Here is a 25,971-nt window from a genome sequence, read left to right as displayed (position 1 = left end):
AATGGGAGGAACAATTTTGGCAGGATCTAAAATGTGCTTCCAAAATGAAGAACTCTTCGTTGTTTTGGGAAATGATTAATAAGGTTAGGCAGCGTATCATGCCTCCAATAGTTAATCATATAACAAGCCAACAATGGTATAGCCATTTCTCTGCTTTGTATGGTGGGTTAGAAGCGACTTCCTCCTCCCCTTCTGACCCTGTGAGTAGGGTCCCTTCTATTATGATGTTTGAAGAATCATTTTTGGCTTCGGAAGTGGTATTGGCCATTAGACACTTGACCCCGAAGAAGGCCGCTGGCCCTGATGGGATTCCAGGGGATCTCCTTCTGGAAGAACCCGTGGCTTGGGCTAAACTTATTGCCCAAATAATGAACTTGATTTCTAAGGGATATCCCGTGCCAGACTCGTGGAAGGGAGCAGAGGTGATAACCGTGTTTAAGAAGGGTGCCAGAGATGACCCTGCCAACTACAGACCGATCAGCCTGATTGACGTGATCCAGAAGGGGGTTAGTAGGGTCATCATCATGAGGGTAGGCGTCTGGATGGAAGAGGAGCATGTTCTCTCTCACTTCCAAGCTGGGTTCCGTCAAAAGGTGGGCACGATGGACCAGGTCTTTCGCTTCTTTGCGATCTATTGGAAGACAGTTACCATCAACAAAGGTAGTTTATACCTGGCTTTCATAGATCTCAGGATGGCGTTCGACCTGGTCCCCCGTGCAAGGTTGTGGGAAATTCTAGAGAAGATGGGTATCCCAGGACCACTTTTGGGTTTCATTGTGAAACTCCATGAGGGGAACTATGCGAGGATCAGATGGGGCACCCAAGGACAACTGACAGAGAGGGTACCCGTGAAGAGGGGAGTACGCCAGGGATGTGTTATGGCACCGACCCTGTTCTCTCTCTTTGTGAATGGAGTGGTGGACTATCTGAGAGAGGATCCGGCAGATGCGCCATCCCTGGCAGGGGAAAAAACACCTACCCTACTCTTCGCGGATGACACTATTTTGATCTCAAAAACCCCCGCAGGTCTCCAAAAACTCCTGAATTGTTTTAGTGTGTTTTGCAGCGATAGAGGTCTTACTATCAATACCTCTAAAACAAAGCTCATGGCCTTATCACCCTCTAATAGATTCAGGAATAATCTCTCGCTCAATGGTGAGCCCTTGGAGCTGGTAGACTCCTTTGATTATTTGGGTGTTAGGGTTAATAGTCGGATGAGCTGGAAAGATCATTTGGCCAAAATGTTGCTGAATCATAAAAGAGTCTCAGAGCGGTCCTGAGAGAACATCGGGAGTCCACGAGTAAACCTGTGGCACCTATTCTTGCAATTTATGAGGGCCAAGCATTACCGTCTGCCCTATATGGCTCCGAATTTTGGGGGTTCGAGAACACATCGTAGCTAGTCACATCTGAAAATAAATTTCTGAGAGATTTGGTAGCCCTTCCCTCTTCCACTCCGTTAATCCCATTACGGCTAGATTTGGGCAGGCGCCCTTTTAAAGATCTAGTGCGCTTGCGCCCATTACTCTTTTGGGTTCGTCTACGAAGGATCAAGGAGCTCCAAAATTACGCAGCAGTTTTAGATGAACTGATTTTGCTTAATACAGGCAATAAGATCAGGTGGTTGAGCAATTTGAGGCAGTTGGTCGTGCTACTGGGGTTGAACGAATCGTGGCAGAGCCAATCTCCGCCTCCCAAGTCAATGATTAAGAAGTTGTATTGGGATTGGGTTCAGCAGGAGACTTTACGTAGAGATGCAGGGGGACCCTTAACTGAGCGGTTCTTGGCGTTCAAATGGTCAAGGAAATTTGAACCATTTTTGGACTTTATAGAAAAACCCCTGGATAGATCACTTTACCTAAAGGTTAGGTTTGGGATTCTTCCGGTGAATGATTTCACCTCCAGGTGGAATAACCAGGGTGGTTCATTGAATTCTTGCCCGGGATGTGCAGCTCCTAACGAGTCTGTGACGCATTTCTTCTTTGCCTGTCCAGCATACAGGGTAGCTAGGAGGACATGGTTAAAGCCTCTATGTAAGGGGTTGGGCCTTAGATGTCATAAAATGGCACTGCGGGTTCTTTGTACTGACACGTCCTCCACTGCCATGGTTTGCGGAGTAGCCAAATATTTGGGCAGTGCTTGGTTGACACGTATGAGGAGGACCAAGTCACTGTCCTATCCCACTTAATTGAACTTGTGTTGACGTTGTATTAAGGATTGGTGGGTTTCTGTTTTTATTTTCACTGTATTGTAAAAGCTGTATACTTTTATGATGATTTTTTATCAAATAAAGTAAATACAAACAAGAGACAAACATTGATGATTGGTGTGAAACAAATAAAATATTTGTAAAAACGGTCAAAAAAACATTTATGGAAACAACAATTGCAATAAAATTGAGCTATCTAATCTGGTCTACTAGTAGTATCGGGGGATTTGCGGACTGAATAGTTATTATTTATGAACACTAATCCAACACTAATCCAGTGTTCCATTCTAATTCCAGAATACCAACTAAGCCTAAGTACCACCTGACCTAGCCCACCTCTTCCAGGCGGCACAATTTTCCACGAAGTCTGCATTTCCAGTCATTTTAGTCCTCACAAATGCATAAATGGAGGACACATTTTTGGTTGGTTGCTGCTGATGTTCTGCTAGTGCTAAGCCTCTATTACCACTCACTAAACAAACTACAAAAGGTTCTACTACGCACTGGGGTAAGCAGCACGTGACGTAACAGAGGGTGCGTCACGAAGACCAGTAAAAAATTACCAACTCTTACTAATAGGTAAAAAAAACCTAAGTATCAATCCACCACTATCTCTTAGTGACAGGAGGACAAAGGAAGGACTAGTCTCTCTAGCATTACCTAACTTAAGTTCTCTAAAAGAAACTCTTACATAATCACGTTAAGCGAGCTCAAAATTGCAAACAAGTAAGATTAGTAGTGCCGAGCACCTGTGTCATAACAATCATAGAAGATTTTGAAACACAATTTACCTGCAATGTAGGCAGCAGCATTCTTGCTGGTCGGTAAAAAAATATATTTGCAATATATAACACAGAGCAGAAGAACAGACACAAAGTAGTAATATTAAATAGCTACTCAACAAGCCCCGGGACTTCCACTCCTAGCAGGTCCAGCAGGTCCTGCTCCCGGTCCAGGATATCGGACCACAGGTGCGGCAACTGGTTTTGGGTGCGCCGGACACCAGAGCAGCGAAACACTGCCCGGCGCACCTTTCCCCAACGCTGCCGACGCTCCTGGAGCCCGTACCCGGACCCAGGCTTGCCGCCTGCTGCCAGGGTTAAGGGGAGGTGGCGCTGCACAAAAAAAACCAGTGCGGCCACCGCGGACTCACCAAATAAGGCCCTTCGCTGCACCCCGGGTTGGCGCCGCCTTACGCAAGGAATGCGGTCGCTGCTGTGGCTAAAAAAAGTAAAGAAATGAAAAAAGCAGGTAATAGAAAAAGAGTGAAAAAGTAGTGAAAAATACACAAAAAGTTGGAAAAAAGTCAAAATATAGAATCAAGAAAATAGAGAGATGGTTAATAAATAAAAAAAGTTCAAAAAAAGTTTGCACAAACAAAGGCTTGAAAAGATACAGGGAGGATTGAAAAGCAGGCCCAGACCCATAGCAATAGAGTGAAAAACAATATGGCCGCGCCCATTGCGACCGCGTGGGCAAGTTCGCGTGATATTGACCCCGCGAGCACGCACAAAGCGTCGCTAACACGTAATACGTGTTCCCAAACAAGTAATACTTATCGCGAACGGGCGGGAGCATGCAGTACGCGACCCGGAACAGGAAATAAGCATCGCGAGCATGCATTACGTGACCCGGAACAGGAAATAACCATCGCGAACGGGTGGGACAAGTGAAAAATGGGCAAGTTGGCGATCTCTGCGTCTTCGCGAAAGTTCCGCATGCTCGTGGAGATTTAGAGCAATTTCGGGATAATTTGCATAGGGCAACTACGCAATTTCCGCCCACCCCTTCTTTTTACACCACTCTGCAAATGCGCCTCCTGGCACACTGCTGCTCTGGGATAAAGTCCACTTTAGTCCTGAGGTCCTCAGCAGTGTGACAAGCGACGCGGTTAAAGAGTGGTATACAAAGTGGCGTGGCCTTGGACCACATCTCAGCAATCCCACTATGTGGGGCTTACTGGTGGTACCTGGTGGGCTAGTTGGCCCCTAAGGAACCTTAAGATTCTAGGGGACTTAAACCCCCAACCCAGAACACGCCAGGAGGAGCGTTTGCAGAGTGGTGCAGGGAGAAGGTGGGGCCTCCGGCGAGATGCCGGCTTCTTTTTTTTGTTAGAAGGGGGCTGTGAGGCCCCCGTTATTGCAATATTTTGTGGGTCCTGGGGACCCCATCCCCCAGGGCCTCTGACATTTTTTCTTTTTTATAAATGGGAAGGGGTCTGCGTGGCCCCCCTCCCGAGGCCGATTTCGGCCCCAGGGCCCAACCCCTTGGGGCATGGCCATATATTTTTTTTATTAAAAAAAATATTTGCAAGGAGGGGTTTGTGCGGCCCCCCTCCTGAGGCCATTATAGGCCCTGGGGACCCCATCCCTCGGGGCATTGCCTCGTTTATTTATTTTTTATTACTATGTTTGGGAGGGGGGCCATGAATGAATCACCAGCACTTGCGACAGAATGTGTTCACACCAAGCGCTTAAAAGCACTGATTGCTGGGTTCATGAATTTACAAAACTCTTGTTAGCACTCATTGGTATGAAATGACAAGGTGCCTAAAACAATGATGCGGAACGAATGTTTTTCGCAATAGCGCGCAACAATTCAGAAAATATGTTTGAGTTTACAACAATGACCTAATGTTTAATTTACACATTGTATGATGTTTTTAATGCAATGGCTCACAATGTGTTGCAGAATGATTACTCTGACAAAATAAGTCTGTCTTTCTTGCTGCGAGAACTTTCAAACACCTTGAATCTGTTGTCACTGTCTATTATGTAGAGGTGTGTCACATGACATTGTATAAACACTGTTGATTTGCAATGCACTCGTACTCCTGAACAAGGAGGTTGCCTTCGAAACGCGTCGAGTGACTTGACTTGAAGTAAAAATACGCTGAAAAGCAACACTTGTGGCTCTGGTATCGTTTGTGGGAAAACGACGAAAACGATTGTTGTTATATATATATATATATGATTAAATTTCCAAAAAATGGAATGTCGACGCTGCGTCGTTTGGAAAGTTACTTTAATGTCAGCTGAAAAGAGTCAGACGCGTTTCGCCTGCCCAGCAGGCTTGCTCACTAACAACTCCAATAAAGTTTTACCACCATTTAAACTTGTGCATATGTTCCGTGTCACGTGATAAACTACAACCATAAAAAGCGAAGACATACTCGTAGTTCTTTGGTCATTACATGCATCGATCCCATTCCATTATTACAAATGAGGTTTTAAATTGTGTACCCATTATTGGACAATTGAATATATATAATTACCAGCGACATAGTAACCCATGTAATTGAATTTAGAAAAGCCCGATTTGCTGGACATACATATGATCGATAGTTATTTGTTGTCATCATTAATATCTCTAGTGAGATTAATCGCTGTACTTATATCACAATCAAACTGGTCACCAATCTCGTTCCGATTATATCAACATATCTGACATATTCCGCCCCAGTGGGCCTCCTTATAATTTGTCCAAATTCGTCACTATTTTTATCATTCATTACAAACTGTATACTACAGCGCCTGTGCGCAAACCTCTCTGATATACTTTTTATCTTAGATATGCGGCATTGTATAACATGTTACATCACACCGAGTTGTCTTCTCCATTTTACATGCAAGTGAAAAGGACACAAAAAATAGAATTAATTGAAAAATACAGGATCATAAGGATAATTCATAAATATGTATAAAGATCTTCTTCCATATTTAACCGCATAGGGGTTTTTGTATTGAGTCTAATAATGTAACTCAATTCCAGCCTACGTAGGGTTCTCTGTCGATCACCCCCTCTAATGTTGACTGGCACAGCATGTATAACGAAGTATGTCAAACCACTCACATCTCTGTTATGGAATTGATTAAAATGACGGGCAACCGAGTATGATTGGTCCGCATTCTTTATGGCTCGCAAATGTTTTAGCACCCGTTTATGTACTTGAAGAATTGTGCTGCCTACGTACCTCAGGCCACAAGGGCACTGAAGCACGTAGACAGCAAACTCTGTTTTGCACGAAAATTGTCCTTTGATTTTCTGTTCCTTCTTTGTAAAGCCAAGTAAATAACTGCTGGTATTTTTACCAAAAGTACAGGCCTTACATTTCGTGCATTTAATGAACCCATCTTTCCTGGTTAACCATGTTCTATTAACCTTAGTTAGTTATTCGAACGTGCCCTTCTAAAGGTGATAAGAGGTTTTCTCTGAACACATTGTTTTAAAATTGGATAATTCCAAATGATGTGCCAGTGTTTTTGTAGAATGAAACGTAGATCTTTATGTTGGTTATTAAACGTAGTAATCATTCTACATTGGGAATTCCCTGTTTTACTACTACCCTCCTTCTTACTGGAATTGAAGAGTATTTCTTCTCTTGACTGTTTTGTTGCTCTATATACAGATGCTGCAATACATTCCTCTGAATATCCTCTTGCAGTAAATCTACTCTTCAGACACTTAATTTTTACCTCCAGGTCTTCCTTGGTACTACAATTTCTCATCGCTCGAAGACACTCTCCATAGGGAATGCTTCTCACCAGATTAGCCGGGTGGAAACTCGTTGCATGCAGCAACGTGTTTCCATCAGTGGGTTTCCGGAATAGTTTAGTGTGTAGTCTCTCTTGATGAATGTAAACTGTCAGATCTAAAAAAGTGTACTTCTACACTACTAATAGCACTAGTGAATTTTAAATTTAATTGATTGATTTGTAGTTTCCTTACAAACTCTTGGGCACTGGTAACATCTCCCTTCCATATAACAAATAAATCATCAATATAGCGACTCCACTGAATCACATTGTCTTGCCATTCTTGTTGGAACTGCGACTGGACCACCTGCTCCTCCCACCAGCCCATATGCAAATTAGCATAACTGTGGCTGTACCACACTTCTGATGATAAAGATCTTCACCAAAAAGAAAAAAGTTGTTTTCTTGGCATGTAGTGATCATGGATAGCAGCATCTGTGTATGGTGCCAAGGTTTGGCAGGTCTCTCTCCTAGGAAATGTCTAACTGCATTTAACCCATCCTTGTGACGTATGCTGGTATATAAGGTCGTCACATCTATTGTCATTAAAAGAAAGTCAGTTTCCCATGGTACGTCATAGATCCTGCCTAAAAAATCTCCCGTATCTTGGATAAAAGAAGGGAGCCTAGTGACTAATGGATTTAGAAAAGAATCAACAAATTTGGATGTGTGTTCAAAAGCACTATTAATAGCTGAAATAATAGGTCGGCCTGGAGGATTTGTTAGATCTTTGTGCACTTTGGGGATTAAATAAAACACTGGTGTGGTAGGATTGGATATTTTCAAATACGCCCACTCATCCTTACTAATTAGACACTGTCTGTGCCACTCAAGCAACTGGCTTCCATCAGATATTTGTATTTACCCCATAGCACCACATTTCCACCTTTGTCCGCGTTGCGGACAATACAATCTTTATCATTGGTGAGTTTCTCAACTAGTGCATAATACTCTTTTGTTTGCTGGGTAGAGGGTTTTTTCTTAGAATTTATTTGGGTGTACAATTCTTTCACCTCATTCACAACTAAGTCACTGAAAACGTCTACAGAGTCCCTTGATGTTATTGGCATAAATTTCGAAGGCAATTTGAAATTTGTTGTCTCACTTCCCCCAATTTCAAGTTGCTCTTCCTGGGCCAACTGAATTGCCCTGTTTGATGTACTGGGCAAATCTTGCGCGGCCAACTCATTACTGATTACAATGTCTTCAGTTTTCAGTTCTCGTATCTCGACCATCAGATTAATGTCACTCACCACCAACTTCCCCCCATTACGAACTTCTTGATTACCATCAGATTTAACTTGTTTAGTGGGGGCCATTGCAAAGAACTTCTTCAATTTTAATGTCCTAGCAAACTTAAACAGGTCTACTCTGGTGGCTGTATAGTCCATGTCCATTCTTGGACAAAACGAAAGACCCAGTTTCAGGATTTTGCTTTCATCATCTGTGAGTTTAGAGGAAGTGAGGTTGATAATTGTTGCATCATTGTCATCATTCATTTGTTGTTTTTGGACTTCGATTTCTCGTTTCCTGGTGTATAGCTTGGCGCCTTTGCGCCTCTTCCTCCTCTGCCTCTGCCTCTTGGTGGTTTGAGATCTGTTTGGGGTCTCGGTCTGAGATTGAAACGTCTTTCCTCCCTTAAAAAATCAAACTCATCAATTACCGAAGGGACTGATGTCATTCTGGCATTGGATGGTCCTTCTTCCAGGTCAGTGTCAGGCTCTGAACTTGGTACACTGCTCAAATCCGATTGTTGTACTTGCATGTTTGGACCACTTGCATTCATCCTTTGTCGTCTCATGTTGGCGAACTTCCTGGCAAAGGTATAAATTTGACCCCTGTCGTAATCAATTTTGTCACGTAGAAACTTCTGGGCTTTCCTTTCTTTGATGGTAGCCTCCAATTTGATTAAGCGTTCCTTCATTTCGTTCATATATTGCGCAATTGGTCCTTGATCAGCTTCCTTGCTGAGCATATCCATAATTTGTTCTATCTCTTCCATGATTTTTATCCGGTCTATGTCTGCATATTTGATTAAGATTGCTAACATCCTACTTGAGTGGTGTTGGCAGTCAGCCTTCCTTGAATACACATAAGCTTCACAATAAAATATGTGGCAAAGCAACTCCTGGGCTTCAGTTTTATTTACTATCACAAACTTTTCCTCCTTCCACCCTTCCAGCCCCATAACCGTAGACGTAACTGGGTGAACCACGCTCCTCCAGGAACGTGGCTGGACATCTCGTCACATTGTCGGTGTGTTTCAGTCTTTTCTTCAAGCTACTCGGGTTCCTGTATCTTCTCTGTCCTCGGACTTGGCAGGGAAGATCTGCGTGTGCGCAGACCCTTCGCCTTGCAGTCCGGGGTATTCTCGCTGTGGCTGGAGGTGCACGACTATCATTGCTCTTCCTATCTCTGTTTTGGCATCTGTTTGGGGTTCTCTGACGGCAGGATTTCTCCTGCTCTTCTGGGGTTTGGTAGCTCCGGCGGGGAAGAAAGGAGCCTGATTGGTTGCGCAGTCTCCATCACATGACTCTGGGAGGGAGTCCAGCATTCCAGGAAGTACGGTCCCTTAAAAGGACCGGTTTCAAAATTGTGTTCCTTGTCCTGACTGCATGATGGCCCTTGTCAGTCAGGCTGCGAAGAAGAAAAAAGGAGTGATGTAAGGGGGGGATTGGTCAGCTTCGGTTTCCATTTCAGAGTCCTCATGAAGCGCACCTGACAGTTTGTGACACATCCCTCCCCCATATGTTTCCCGATCGTGGAAACGGGGAATGCAGGAGAGGAAGTTAGCATTCCCATTATCCGAGCCTCTACGATGCTGAACAGAAAACACAAAGGTCTGGAGAGAGAGAAACCAGTGAACAATCCAGTGGTTGTTGCCTTTATTATGGCTCATCCACTGGAAGGGGCATGATCCGTATTGAGAGGAAAAGAGGACCCTTCCAGGTAATAACACAATTTCTGGACAGCCCACTTGATGGCTAGGCACTCTTTTCAATAATGAGATAGCTTTGTTACCGGGGAAGCAGTTTCCTACTAATGTACAGAATGGGGAATTCAACCCCGTCATCCAATAGCTGTGAAAGAACGGCCCCCAGTCCAGTTTCGGAAGCATCCGTCTGTAATATGAAAGGCGTGTTAAAGTTATGGGAGACCAGGATGGGGCTGGAGGTTATAGCCTCTTTTAGTTTGCAGAATGCTTCTTGCACCCGTTGGGAGGGATCTACCAATTCCTTGGTCTTTACTTCCTTTTTCAAGAGGTCGGTGAGAGGAGCCGCATTCTCTGAATCTCTGGGTGTGAACCTGCAGTAGTAACACAACAAACCTAGGAATGCCCTCACTTCTTTCTTGGTGGTGGGTAAAGGGATGTTTGTGATAGCTCTATCCTTTTCCGCTTGGGTTTCTATGAGGCCGTTTCTAAGGAGGTATCCTAGGTATTTTACTTTCTTAAAAGCCCTTCTTGATTTCTTGGCATTAACATGCAGCCCAGCCACCTTTAGAGATTGTATAACATCTTGGCAATGGGTTAGGTGTTGTTCCCAGGAGGGATTGAACACTACGATGTCCTCTAACTAGGCGGATGAATAAGCCTGGTGGTTATGTAACACTTTATTCATGAGCCTTTGGAAGGTGGCCGGGGCCCCATGCAACCAAAATGGGAGCACTGTGAATTCATATAAGCCATTAGGAGTGGCAAAGATGATTTTCTCTTGGTCTTTGATTCTAAGTGGGACTTGCCAATGACCTTTGGTGAGGTCTAAGGTGGAAATATATTGGGCCTCTCCTAATTTCTCTATCGGTTCATCAATGCTGGGAAGAGGATGCAAACCAAACTTAGAGATAGAGTTAACGGCCCTGAAATCAATACAGAAACACATGGATCAATACTCTCGGTGAAGGCCCGTTACTCTGGGAAGGACGTATGATGCCCATCTTTAACATATTCTCTATCTCTGTATTAATGGCCTGTCTTCTGGCTGCAGGGACCTGGTAGGGTCTCTGCTTAACAACTTCACCTGGGAGGGTGGTGATAGAATGTTCTACCAAAGACGTTCTAGCTAGGAGGTCAGAAAACATGGAGGAGAATAGTCATAAGATCTCCTAAAGGTTAGACCTGTTGGTGAGTGGTTAGGGTATTATTTATGACCAGTTGATCCAGGGTGGAGGAGGCAGGATGTGGGGAGGGAAGCACTAGATTAGTATTTTTGGGAAGTGGTCCTAGCCTAGGGTCATCTGTAGTCTGTAGGTAGTAAGACCATTTCCCCCACTATTTTATATGGTCCCTTCCACTCAGATTTCACTTTGGTGATAGAAGAGGGAAGGAGGACCAAGACCCAGTCGTTAACCTTGAGGTATCTCCACTTCTTTCCTTTGTTATAGAAGTATTTCTGTTTTGTCTGTGCTTTGTCTAGAATAGAGTACACTAAGTCCCTTAGCTTCCATTTATGGGTTTTCAGGTTCTCTGTATACCTGTTAGAATTGGTATCATTGGCATGGTTTCCCCTAACTTTTTGCCTCTACCGCCTGTATTGTTTATGCTGTGGTGGATTTTGTGTTTGCTGGCTTAGATGCTTTGGGCACTTTGCCACTGCTGATCAGCGTCAAAGTGCAAGTGCTCCCTGTATAAATTGCTATTACAATTGGTTCTCCCTGATTGGCATATTTGATGTACAGGTACGTCCCTAGTAAAGTGCACTGAGTGGGCCAGAGCCTGTAAATCAAAAGCTACTGGTGGGCCTGCAGCACTGATTGTGCCACCCACCTGAGTAGCCCTGAAATGGTATCTCAGTCCTGCCACTACAGTGCCTGTGCACAGTTTTTAAACTGCCATGTCAACCTGGCAAGTGCACCCACTAGACAGGCCTAAGGGGAACAACCTTTACAACGCAACTTTTACAACGCACTACCATTACAACGCATTTTTTACAACGCATAATCCATTACAACGCATGACATTACAACGCATGACACTACAACGCATTTTTAAAAACTACCTTTACAACGCATTCCATTACAACGCATACTACCATTACAACGCATACCATTACAACGCATAATATTACACTACACTATCCAACACTTACCCTACTGTTGCACCCCCTGGAGTTAGAATAGTAATTTTTACCCCTACACTATCCAACACTTACCCTACTGTTGCACCCCCTGGAGTTAGAATAGTAATTTTTACCCCTACACTATCCAACACTTACCCTACTGTTGCACCCCCTGGAGTTAGAATAGTAATTTTTACCCCTACACTATCCAACACTTACCCTACTGTTGCACCCCCTGGAGTTAGAATAGTAATTTTTACCCCTATACTATCCAATACTTACCCTACTGATGCACCCCCTGGAGTTAGAATAGTAATTTTTACCCCTATACTATCCAACACTTACCCTACTGATGCACCCCCTGGAGTTAGAATAGTAATTTTTACCCCTATACTATCCAACACTTACCCTACTGATGCACCCCCTGGAGTTAGAATAGTAATTTTTACCCCTATACTATCCAACACTTACCCTACTGTTGCACCCCCTGGAGTTAGAATAGTAATTTTTACCCCTATACTATCCAACACTTACCCTACTGATGCACCCCCTGGAGTTAGAATAGTAATTTTTACCCCTATACTATCCAACACTTACCCTACTGATGCACCCCCTGGAGTTAGAATAGTAATTTTTACCCCTATACTATCCAACACTTACCCTACTGATGCACCCCCTGGAGTTAGAATAGTAATTTTTACCCCTATACTATCCAACACTTACCCTACTGATGCACCCCCTGGAGTTAGAATAGTAATTTTTACCCCTACACTATCCAACACTTACCCTACTGTTGCACCCCCTGGAGTTAGAATAGTAATTTTTACCCCTACACTATCCAACACTTACCCTACTGTTGCACCCCCTGGAGTTAGAATAGTAATTTTTACCCCTATACTATCTAATACTTACCTTAAATGTAATTTAATATTATGCGTTGTAATGGTATGCGTTGTAAAGGTAGTATGCGTTGTAATGGTAATGCGTTGTAAAGGTATTTTTTAAAAATGCGTTGTAGTGTCCTGCGTTGTAATGTCATGCGTTGTAATGGATTATGCGTTGTAAAAAATGCGTTGTAAGTGCATGCGTTGTAAAAGTGTGCGTTGTAACGTCATACATCCCAGGCCTAACCTTCCCTTTTCTTATATGTAAGGCACCCCTGTGGTAGGCCCAAGGTACCCCCATAGGCAGGGTGCAGTGTAAAAGGCAGGCCATGTACTGGTGTGTGTGACATGTCCTGGTAGTGAAATACTGGCAATTTTGTTTTTCACTATTGATAGGCTATCTGCCCCATAGGATAGAATGAGAGATACTTTGTAACATCTTAGAAGTATAACTTCCCATTGGGACAAGATAGAGGAATAAAGTTTAGGCTCTCTGAACTCAAAATATAATAACACATCTTTTAGTAAAGCTGGTTTTTAAATTGTGTTTTTGAAAATGCCACTTTTAGAAAGTAGACATTTTCTTGTTTAACCATTCTGTGTACCTCTGCCTGTTTGTGGATTGACTGTCTGGGTTTGGAGTGACAGGGGCTGGGGATGTGCATTCACTGTAGACAGCCCCTGGTGGGGTTGAGGTGTGCCTGGCCCTTCCTGGATGACTCAGAGCTGAGCTGAATGGGGCTTGGCTGCATTTAGAGTAGTGGTAGGAGATTTCCTTGTACCAGAATAGGGCCTGTCTCCCTTGCATAATGCTCTCCCCACCTCTTGTGGTCATACTGCACCAGTGAGGACAGAACTGGTTTGGATTGGGCTCAGAGACCCTTGCACAAAGAGAACAAAGACAAAATGGGGTATAAGTAGTAGACCTTAAACCCCAGAATTCAAGATCATTTCTGGACTCAAGCGGAACCTTTGGCAAGGAGAAGAGATGGAGAGCTGTGAGGAAGAGTACTGCTCCTTTGCTGTGTGCTGTGTGGGGTTGGCCTGCAGTTGTTGTTTCTCCCAAGGAAAGGACAAAGACTGGAACTTTGCTGTGAACCTGCTTGAAGAAGAATTTCCAAGGGCCTGAGTGTGCTGGCCTCCTGTTCTGAAGTCTCAGGGACACCAAGACTTCACTCCCAGCTCCCCTGAACTCTATTGCTGAGAGTTCTAACCTGCCAGGAAGTGCTTATTCCAGTTTTGGGCTTCTGGAGGTTGTTCCTGCTGTTGGGAGCTGGACGAAACCAGAAGAGAAGTAAGAAAACCTGTCTCCGACGCCATCAGCAACGCCGCTGTGACGCCCCAACCTGCACTGAGGACCGGGGCATCTCTCGTGATGTAAACAAAGCACCGCCCGGCCTGCACCGCGGCTTCGAAGCCCCCCTCGAAGCCTGCAGTTACCAGCATTTCCCGGCGCCAGCGCTTGCACCAACTCTGTCATCGCCAGCGCCTGCATCCTGTTAAAGCGGCGCCGATAACCTTTGAGGGTGACTCCACAAACTTGCTGACTTCACATCATCACCGGAACCGACGCCTCACCGCTGACGCAACTGACTTCCCCTGTCCTGGACTCAACACGTTGCCTTCTCGCGGACACGACCCCTGGCTTACCCCGTGGCATCCAGGGCGCCAGGCTCGACCTTGGCATCGACGCCTCACCTCCACGATGCTATGCATCATCATAGACTGTTTCCAAGGTACTGTTTGTGTGGGGGTCCGTGTGACTGTGCCTGACGCCGCGCACCTTGCAGTTGGTGCTGTACTTTGGATTTATTGCTGTCACGACGTCGCAATAACCCCAGGTGGAGCTATTTGTTTGCTATAAACTTGATTTTTGCAGTAACTGTACTAAAATCATACCTTATTACCTGTATGTTGGATGTTGTCGTCTTGGTCTTGTTGAGTTTAAATAAAGATACTTTATTTTTCTAAATTGGTATGGTGTCCATTTGTGGTATTATCACTGTATTACTGTGTGTTTTGAGTACAAATACTTTACACATTGCCTTTGGGATAAGCCTGCCTGCTCATTCCAAGCTACCCAGAGGGTGAGTAGGGGTTATCTAAAGTGTGTTTCCCTTTACCTTGACTAGAAGTAAGGGTCCCTATTTGGACAAAGGTACCTACCTCTGCCAACTAGAGACACCCATTTCTAACAATTCCTTAAGAAGTTTTGGGTTTCTTTGGGGTTCTCTTGTTCCTAGGCCTCCTTGGTGATTTCCAATAGGGTTCTGAGTTGTCGACCGTAAAGAAGTTCAAAGGACTAACAACCTAGGCTACTCTGTACCTGACCCCGAATTCAAAATAGGGCAAGGGGTAGAAATATTCCTTCCCTTCACTGCTTAGCATCTTTTTGAGTGTTAATTTAAGAGTCCTATCAGATCTCTCACACAGACCATCCATTTTGGGATGGTACACAGGCATTTTTATGTGTGAGATATTCAGGGTTTTACAGACCTGACCCATAATGCGAGAGATGAATGGGGTACGCTGGTCTGTTAGGATTTCTTTGGGAAACCCCACTCTTGAGAAGTATTCTATCAATTTCTCAGCTATTTTTGTTGTGGTAGGTGTTCTTAAGGAAAAGGCATTGGGATATCTAGTTGTGTAGTCTACGACCACCAGGGTGTATCGATTTCCTTTTCTGGATTTAGGGAGAGGCCCTATGAGATCCGTACCAATCCTCTTGAAGGATTTTTCTATTATGGAAAAGGGCTGTAAAGGAACCGATGGTGGTTTGTATGGATTTTTCTTCTGGCAGATGTCACACTCTTGGCAATATTTAGCAATGTTGGCAAAAATGCCGGGCCAATAAAAATGTCTCAAAATATTTTGGGTGGTTTTTTCAGCACCAGTATATCCTGCAAGGAGATGTGAGTGGGTGAAGAAAAGTATTTGCTCCTGAAAAGTCAGGGGGGACTACTAGTTGGGGTAAATCATCTCTTTTTCCTATGCGTTAAAGAAAATCATTTATAATCTGAAAACAAGGGTAGGTATTTTGGAGGGAAATGTTAGTTTTCTTGGCTTGTTGCCATGCCATTTGAAGCGTGGGGTCATTGGCTTGGGCGTAGCGAATACTCCTATCTGAGGACCATGGATCCTGTGTAAGAAGAGTCAAGTGGGCATTGGGTAAAGGCTCCGGAGTATTCATCTTATCGATGAACAATCTTAAAAAATTAAGGTTATCTGTTCCTATGATGAGTTCTTCGGGGAGGGTTTCTAGAAGACCTACCCCTAACTAGGGTGATACTCCCATTGGGATTCTTTAGAGGAACATTGGGAAAAGGATATAGCTTAATATCATAAACACACCTTATGGATAGTTTTTCTCCAGGGATAAATTGAGAACCATCTACTAATCTGGTTTAGATGACCGACTGTCTACATCCCGAATCTAGTAATGCAGTAACTTTCTTATTGTTTACCTATAGACTTACACAAAGCAAGTCCCCAGTTCTTCTGTAAAAGGAATGGACTTATGGAGGTAACTGACGTCCATGGGTTCCTCCATACTCTTTTTGTGGTGGCAAAACTGAGCGATATGGCCCCAATCCCCACAGTCAAAACACTGAGGACCCCTGGATAGGAAGGTTTCAGTCTTGTTAATTTAAGGGCCTTGTTGATTTCAGTATGGTTCTAGGTTACTATTGTCTGTTTTCACCATTCCTGTGGAGGAACATTGGGATTTCTTGTTGTCCCAAGGAGACGAGGGGACTGGGCTCCTGAAAAGGTCGTGGCCATATCAATGGCTTGTTCAACTGTTAGGTGATGGTGCCGCCGCATCCAGCATTGAGTGGGGAATAGTAGAGCTTCTAAATATTGCTCCAAATAAATGAGAGACATTATCTCTTCTTTGGAGTGTTCAGCAGGCTTAAGCCACTTATCGGCAGCAGTCTTCAGCTTAAAAAACAGAGTTTTAGGATTGTCCCCGGGAGAACCTCTCTCTTCCTGAACTTAACCCTCTACGCTTCTGAGTCCATGCCTAAGTGGTCCAATATTATGTCTTTCATCTGTGTGTAAGGGGTGTTTCCACCAGTGTTGGCCACTTGATACGTGGCTTGGGCCTCTCCCGTTAAAAAGTGGGGGGCATTTTGCGAGGGGGCAAATCACAGGCTCTAGCAGCTCTCTCGAAGTTCAGCAAAAATGCGTCAGGGTCCTCCCCCGGGATATACTTTTGGAGCACTATATTCGGGATTTCAGTATGTCCCCCTTGCGGCTCTGTAAACAGGTGGTCAATTGTACCTGGGCCTCTGCCATTTTGCCACTTGCTGTGTCATAGAGTTCTTGAACAAGTCACTGTCTGCCTGTGTCGATGTCATTTGCCTTTCAAGGGCCCATTCCAGCTTCTCCTGCCCTTTTATGAGTTGTTGTATTAAATTCTCCATATTCACAGTCTAATGGAGAGTTGCCTGCATTATCCACCACATGCAGGGCATTAGCTGTTAAAGAACAGTAGAGGGGCGTAAGTGATATATTGTCACCATTTTTTTTATTTCATAGTGAAGCGATGCACGATGGAGTGAAATGATATTCCTGTCGTTTGTTCTCTTCATTTCCCTTTTAGGGTCCACCTGGAAGTATCTCCTTCTGTCTTCTGCCAGGCGGGATGAGTGCCTCAAAAGGAATGGAAACCCTGGTAAGTATTCTTTCTACTACTGTAATGTTTTAAGGGCAGGGTGGTGAGGGTGAAGCTACCACCTTAAGTAAATCCTCCACCAATGTGTTAACATCACCAACTTTCTAACATTCTATTTTAATCCTTTGGTTCAGGCTCTTCCTCCTTCCTCCCTACCAGCCCCGTAACCGAAGACAATACCTGGGCGAGCCACACTCCTCCAGGAACGTGGCTGGACAACTCATCACACCGCCGGCGTGCTTCGGTCTTTTCCTCAAGCCAGTCGGGTTCCGTATCTTCTCCATCCTCGGATTCTGCAGGGAAGATCTGCCTGTGCGTAGACCTTTTGCCTTGCAGTCCAGCGTAACCTTGCTGTGGCTGGAGGGGCACGACTCTCGTTGCTCTTTCTCTATCCGTTTTAGCGTCCAGTTGACGTTCTCTGATGGCAAGATTTCTCGTGCTCTTCCAGGATTTGGTAGCTCCGGTGGAAAAGAAAGGAGCCTGATTGGCTGTGCGGTCTCCGTCATGTGACTCTGGGAGGGAGTCCAACATTCCGCGAAGTACAGTCCCTTAAAGGGACAGGATTCAAAATTGCGTTCCGTTTCGTTGACTGCATGACGGCCCTTGTTGGTCAGGCTGCGAGAAAAAAAATAGTGATGTCAGGGGGGAATTGGTCAGCTTTGGTTTCCATTTCAGAGTCCTCACGAAGTGGACCTGACACTTCGGGACAGTACTTAGATAAAAAGTGAGGATAAAAAGGTAGGAGGCGGAGGCATACCAGAGAGATTTTCAGCACAACAGCGTTTTTGCTCAAAGGTGCTCTTTCATAGTGCCCATACCACGGCAGCGGATAGATTTAGCTGTCAAAACAGTGCTTTTAGATCAAGTGCTGCCACTATTACTGTGTATCTGTTTCTCTGCAACTAGCCTCTCTGGGACTTATTACTGTTTTAATAAACTGAAGTCAATGAAATAATTAAGTATGTTCCTGTGCAGGAATATATTTGCGCTCTCTTTCACAAAAAAATAGAGATTGAGTTAATCCCATTTCTTTATATGTTCTGCATTTCCTATCTCATGAAATGACCTCACTAGGTACTTCTGAGACCCAATTTCCCTAACCCAATGTGCTTACAATTATGCATGCATAGATGCAGATAGTCTAAGCTACACACACTTGTTCATACACAGGTCTCTCTTTCTCTCTGTTGCACTTCGTTAGACCTGTCAACCTTAGGGTGGTCTACCTCTAACTTTTTGCTTTCATCCTACATTTTTTGATGATCTAATTTTTGTTGGCCTTAGGACTTTGCACGCTTTACCACTGCTAAGCAGTGCTAAAGTACATGTGCTGCCTCCTTAAAACATGGCAACATTGGCGTATCCCCAATTGTCATATTTAATTTACCTGTAAGACCCTAGTAAACTGGCAGTACATGTGAACAGGGCCTGTAAAGTAAATGCCACTACTGGGCCTGCAGCACTGATTGTGTCACCCATTTAAATAGCCTTTAAACATGTCTAAGGCCTGTCATTGCAGCGTGAGTGTGCAGTTTTAACTGCCATTTCGACCTGGCAAGATAAATCTTTTGCCAGGCCATACCTTCATATTTAATACATATAAGTCACCCCTAGGGTTGGTCCTGGACAGCTCAGGGTGTAGTGTATTTAAAAAGTAGGACATGTATTTTTAAGTTTTATATCTCCTAGGAGTGAAAAACTAATTTGTTTTTCACTACTGCAGGGCCTACCTCTCCCATAGACTATCATTGGAGTTACCTTTTTTCATTTAATAAGATGTAAATCCCAAATGTGAGCTGGTAGCAAGTTCACGCTTGGTGTCTTTAGAAATGTAATGAAAATCCTAACTTATGGTGAAGTCAGATTTTAAATTACAATTTTGAGAATGCAACTTTTAGAAAGTTGTGCATTTCTCTTAGACAACCACACACAACAGAGAGCTTAGATGTGCCTGGATGGGCCATCACTGGCAGAATGGGAGGGTAAAGCTGGACCAAGTCCTACTTATACTTGAATCAGCTGTGTCCTGCCTCCACACAAAAGGCTGCATACTATGAAGCGAGAACATGGCGGCCACAACACAAGCACGTCACTAATACGCTGATGGCGCCCACCACTAAAAAAAAGTTGTGAAGTAGCCGAATAGCAGGAAAGCACCCCCCGCTCTTCTTACCGATGGACCGCTGCGGACCAGGAGACGTGTCTTGCGCATGAAGCGGGGGTCTTGTTGAGGTCAGAGGGAGCCCGAGCAGTGAGCACCCGCTGGGGCACATCCACCCTGGAGCTCAGGAGGAGACGCAGGGCAGGAACGCGCGTTGTCTCCTTCGGGGCGTCGGATACAGCAGCATCAGCAGCAAAAGCTCTGCTCCTGCTGTGCTGGGAGCAGTCTCACAAAAGTGGGGAGTGAAGGAGCATCAGGAGCAGCATGCAGTAGGCTAGGGGGTAGACTAGGGGAGTGCAAAGGAAAGCAGGGCCTGAACAAGCTATCTGGACAGGGGATGAATCAAGCAAATAAGATTGGAAAGTCCGATAGTGGTTTCTGTGATACTGCATCTGTCCCCCCCCACTCTCAAGGGATTCTAAGTGAAATCAAGGGCAGTGAGCCTCCTTGTCCCTCAGGGTGCACATTGAAAGATCGCCCTATAAGGCCTGGCAAAAAAAAAAAAAACCTGAGGATCGCAAGTTGAAAATTACCCCCTCATTGAGGTCCTTTTTTCAAGGTACAGCCCACAGTGGTGGATATTAGTCATCAGGCAGCAGAGTTGACAAGGCAGTCATTTGGCCAGATTGTACTTTTAAAAAATTGCAGTAGAGGGGGTATATCCATAATGGGGTGTGGGAATGGTCAGGAGGATGCCCAAACAAGTTTGAATGTTGAGCAGGATACGCTAGGGGGAAGAGCAACAATCCCCAGTGATGACACCACTCAGACCTCAAACCAAGTTGGGCCTATGATGCTGTTGGCTCAGACAAGTACGAAAGAAAAGGATGTTAATCCTGAAAGTTCACTCGGGTCCTTAGAGGGTATGCTTCCTTCTCTGTCGGAGGACATTAAGAAAGGGTTTGCAGTTTCTGAAGCAAATCAGGGTGAAACAAGGAGCTTTTGTGAAACCCTGGAAAAATAAATAGACCTCTTGTACACCAGGACACAGACTTTGGAGAACTCGGTAGGGGAGCTGAAGGATCAATTGAGCAACGCGAAAGTAGATATCCTGGCCTTAAGACGTGATGAGCAAGAGATTTGGGAGACATTGGAACAGCTGGAAAACAATTCAAGGAAAAACAATCAATGGATCTTGAATGTCCCAGAAGGAAAAGAAGGAGAAGATTTAAGGGCTTTCGTGGTTGCCTTGATAAAGGAAGGAGTGCAGATTGAGGAAAGTGAGGAAGAGTTAATCAAGGATATCCAAAGGTTGCATACAGACCCCGTTAGAAGAAACCCAAGCAACGTAGGATTCCCTTAAACTTTCACACCTACGTGTTAAAGGAAAAAATCCTTACCAAAGCTTTGAAAACAAAGACGCTAAGAGAAAAAGATTTATTGTTTGAAATCAGATCAGACCTTTCCCGAGCTACCTTGGATAGGCAATTGGAGTTGGAGAAGCCACTAGATGAATTCAAAAAGTTAGGGGCCATAGCACAGCTTAAATTTCCAGCTTCCTTAAGAGTTATGCATAACAATAAAATGCACAATCTAAGAAGTCAGAGGGAGGTGGACGACCTACTGGAAAGCATAAAAAAGGGAGCTGCTAGTCCATCACTAGCGGGTGGAGAATTTTGGTACAAATGTTAAAGGGGCTCGTTGAGATTCATTGCAATGTGTGAGATGGGGAGAGGGGGTGAGTCGTGAAGTCAGGTGTGAAGTGTAGGCGGTATTGGATACCTATTTTTAACTTAGTTAGTGGTGGCGGGTTACCTGAGGCATAACAAACAGGACTAACATCAAGTCCAGAGGGAAGATGGGTTGGGTTCTCCAAGGAGGGGGTAAGCACGGGGTAAGGGTAGGGTGCACTGGGTGGGGAGCATAAGGGAAAAAACATTAAAATACTCCATACACCTCAGCAAGGCAGGTTATAGTAGTAAAGGACTCAGGGGTCCAGGCAGAGAACTCTGAGATAGGATAGGTAAGATGACCATTCAGATCCTAACTTGGCATGTTAGCAGCTTATGAACAAAAGGTAGAAGGGAAAAAATCCTGCAATATCTAAGGGACTCCGCAACGCAATTAATAGTCCTACAAGAGACCCACTTGGTAAAGAGCGAGTAAATAGAGATCTTCAGAAAATGTACTTGGGTTCAGCAAATGGTATGCACAGATCAGAGTGCAAACATAAGAGGAGTCGCGATATTAATTAAAAAACAGGTGAAGGCACTTACAATAGATTCTGTGGTTGAAAAGAGCAGCTGGTGGATTATTGCTAAAAACTAAACTGCTGGAGAATCTAATAACTCTGGTAGGATATTACGGTCCAAATTGTGATGATTCAGAGGCGTTAAAAGCTGTCTTTACTAACATGCTAGATTTCCCGGATCCTGTAATTATGGCTGGCGATTTCAATATAGTACTGGATTTAAAGTTGGATAAATCTAAAAATAGCAGAGCAATAGCCACCCCCACATCGCGTATATATCTTCAGACAATGATTAAGCAAAGAGGACTATGTGATTTATAGAGGGATAGGTCGGGCTGTTCACCAGGCACCTCTTAATATAATAAAAAGTAGGGACATAGGTCTAGAATTGATTATTTTTTGGTTAGCCTAAGCCTAAGAGAAAATATCCGGGATATTTGCTATTTGACTGCCCACCTGTCTGACCATTCAGGAGTTATATTGGAAATGGAATTAAAAAGTAGATCTTCAGGGAAGAAATGGGCATTAGATCGTACCATACTCTCCGATACGGAAGAAATGAATCACTTGAGTACAGAAACAGAAGAGTTTCTAAAATATAACAGTGGGTCTGCGCCCAATATAGTAGTCTGGGATACGCTTAAGGCCTATTTAAGGGGTAAAATCACGAGTAGGTTCTGATTTAGGAATAGGAGCTCTAGAAATGAGGTCAGTCGGTTAGAAACTGAAATGAAGGCTCGAGAGGCAGTTAAAATAAGTAGCAGGGACGATGAGAAAAAGTTGTATATCCTGAAGGAACAACTAAATACGATTTTGCAGACTCAGATCATAAAGCGATGGAAGGCCAGCAGCCTGGCCCATTTCACGAAAAGAGCTGGGAAACTGCTGGCTTGGAAGATAAAAGCGGATAAAAATAGAAATATGAAAAAAGAAATAGAGGCCATACAGAAAAAGGCTAAACTAACCAGTGAATCGGAAATAGAGGGAGCCTTCTATGAGCACTTTCAGAAGCTATATGCGAAAGAGAGGGCAGTTACTGAGTATGAGGTAGTCCAGTGGTTGGGTTTGAACACAATTTAAATCTCGAGACGCAAATCAGCAGAACCTTCTAGATCAGGAAATTACTCAGGACGAGGTTAAGAAAGTTATGCAGTCAAGTAAAGGGGGGAAAGCTGCGGGGCCAGACGGGATACCAATAGAGCTGTATAAAAACTTGGGAGAGGCATTAATCCCTTTCATGACTCTGATTTTTAATGAGATTTTGAATAAAGCTTCAGTACTGCCCACGTCCTGGGGCGAGGCGATAACCACACTGATATTAAAACCAGGGAAAAACCCCACTAGCTGTGATTCATAGAGGCCGATATCTCTGCTCAATGCAGATTATAAAATTTTTGCAAAAATCTTAGCAGATAGTCTAAGTTCAGTAGCAGGAGAAATGATACACAGCGATCAGAAGGGTTTCATTAAGGGTAGTTACTTGCATGAACCTACATAGAGCCTTATAGGCGTCTTTTACTCCCTTTAGCAGTAGTGACCTTAGATGCTACCAAAGCTTTTGATTGAGTAAACTGGGCATAGTTGGCAGTCATTTTTGGAAAATATAAACTGGGGAAGAATTTCAGTAGGGTTATCCAGCTAATATATCAGAATCCATCAACAATAATATTAGTAAATTGATGTCTGACAGAGACTTTTAATATATCCAGAGGCACTAAACAAGGCTGCCCTTTGTCTCCTCTCCTTTTTAACCTGTATATAGAGCCCTTAGCACAAAACCTTAGGGCTGCTGCGAACATTCCATGCTTTTGATATGAGGGGTGGGAGAAAAGGTAGCACTTTTCACTGATGATTTAATAGTTTACCCCTCGGACCTCTCTGCTTCCCTGCCAGTTATATTTCAGTTTGCTTCGGAGTTTGGCAACGTGTCAGGATATGAAGTTAACGCTGAGAAAACAGAGATAATGACAATGGAAGTGAGAAGGGGGGTTTATCCCTCCCAGATTTCCAATACCATGCATGGGCTTTCCAGCGGACACACTCCAGAATGTTGCTAAAATCCCCAGACTGCTTCGACGTGGGATCCATGTTTAACTTCATGCTGAAGGGAGCTAACTTAGATACAGATCATTTTTTATTTAAGTTTGGTGACCCACAATATTTCAAAAAGGTTAGACTCAAAGTGCTACAAGTGATGGCTAGAATATTGGCTAGCATTAGATGGCTGACAGGTTTAGGGTATTATTTAAACTTGGCTCCTATATGGGAATATCCAGGAACGCCAGAATGTCTAAAAGACAAATTAGCTATACCAATAAGAGAAGCAGGAATATGTTGTTGGGGAGATTTAGCCCAGGACGGCAATTTTATATCATGGGCAGAGTTTACTATGAAGCTGTAGGGGAAAATCTCGAAATTCAAATATATTCAATTGAGAAGTTGGGTGCAGAGTCAGAGGTCCCAGCTAGGTAATGGAAGCATGCCGAACTCAGCGCCCTACTGAAGAAACCATCAGCAGACCCCCACCGACCTCAAGAACTACCGCCCCATCTCGCTCCTCCCGTTTCCTGCCAAAGTCATAGAGAAGACCGTCAACAGACAGCTGGCCGCCTTCCTCGAGACGAACGGATCCCTCGACCACTCGCAGTCCAGCTTCCGAGCCAACCACAGCACCGAGACCGCCCTCATCGCAGCCACTGACGACATCCGAGCCCTGCTCGACAACGGGGAAACAGCGGCCCTCATCCTCCTGGACCTCTCCGCAGCGTTCGATACTGTGTGCCACCGCACCCTAGTGCAGCGCCTCAGCAACATCGGAATCCAAGAGAAGGCACTAGAGTGGATCATCTCGTTCCTCGCCGGAAGAACCCAGAGAGTCCGCCTCCCCCGTTCAGATCCGAGGCCACCGAAGTCATCTGCGGCGTACCACAAGGATCTTCACTCAGCCCCACCCTCTTCAACGTCTACATGAGCCCCCTCGCAGCCATCGCACGCCAACACAACCTCAACATCATCTCCTATGCCTACGACACCCAGCTGATCCTCTCCCTCACCAACGACCCAGCCACCGCCAGAACCAACCTACACGAAGGGATGAAAGATGTAGCCGAGTGGATGATGAACAGCCGCCTGAAACTGAACTCAGACAAGACGGAAGTCCTCATCCTTGGATCATCACCCTCTGCCTGGGACGACTCCTGGTGGCCCTCTGCCCTGGGCAGCACACCCAAACCAACGGACCACGCACGCAACCTAGGCTTCATCCTGGACTCCTCCCTCTCGATGACCAGACAAGTCAACGCCGTCTCGTCATCATGTTTCAACATCCTACGCATGCTCCGAAAGATCTTCCGATGGATCCCCACCGAAACCAGGAAGACGGTCACCCAGGCACTCATCACCAGCCGACTTGACTACGGAAACACCCTCTACACCGGAACCACAGCCAAACTGCAGAAAAGACTCCAACGCATCCAGAACGCCTCCACACGTCTCATCCTGGACATCCCCAGACACAGCCACATCTCCGGACACCTGAGAGACCTGCACTGGCTCCCCATCAGCAAGAGAATCACGTTCCGACTCCTCACCCACGCACACAAGGCCCTCCACGACCTGGGCCCCAGGTACCTCAACAACCGCCTGACCTTCTACACTCCCACCCGCCAGCTACGATCGACCAGCCACGCCCTCGCCGCCGTTCCACGCATTCGAAGAACCACCATGGGAGGAAGATCCTTCTCCTACCTGCCAGCCAAGACTTGGAACTCCCTCCCCATCCACCTCCGTCTGACCCAAGACCACCTCTCCTTCAGGAAGCAACTCGACCTGGCTGTTCGAACAGTAGCGGACCCCCCTCCCCCAAGCGCCTTGAGACCCTCCGGGTGAGTAGTGCGCTATACAAATTTCTTGATTGATTGATTGATTGATTGATTATTTGGAAGATCAACTGGTGGTGAAACCTCCTGGAAGCAAGGAAGTATCAATGTGGTACTGGGCACTTCAACAGGCTATAGACGGGGATTTCGGCAGAAGATCTATGGGGAGACTGCTTGCTGAGGGAGCAGTTGCAGCATATCTGTCAAGTATCGATGCACACATTATACTTAATTGTAAAGCCTGCCTGGTTAAGGAGAAATCATCTTTTTTCACTCCACAGGGCCTATATAACTCAGGAAAGGTTGGCACAGATGGCAAAAGGAAGATTCGCCAAATGTATGAAATGCGGATTAGAGAAAGCATCGGATGTCCATGTTTCA

At 44.8% G+C, this 25,971-nt stretch overlaps 1 long non-coding RNA gene across 1 annotated transcript in view; it reads right to left on the bottom strand.

Annotated features, from left to right (window-relative positions):
* The window catches only part of LOC146830647 (uncharacterized), a 42,386-nt gene extending 24,558 nt beyond the window's left edge, over nt 1–17,828 (bottom strand). The window contains exon 1 of the long non-coding RNA XR_014961181.1: nt 17,541–17,828. This is a non-coding gene — a long non-coding RNA (uncharacterized LOC146830647). The remainder of the gene's footprint in view (nt 1–17,540) is intronic.
* Nucleotides 17,829–25,971: the final 8,143 nt, after the last annotated feature.

The sequence above is a fragment of the Triturus cristatus genome, chromosome 5_1 (assembly GCF_964204655.1).
Source record: "Triturus cristatus chromosome 5_1, aTriCri1.1, whole genome shotgun sequence".
Taxonomy (NCBI): domain Eukaryota; kingdom Metazoa; phylum Chordata; class Amphibia; order Caudata; family Salamandridae; genus Triturus; species Triturus cristatus.
This window is presented reverse-complemented; position numbering and strand designations above follow the sequence as displayed.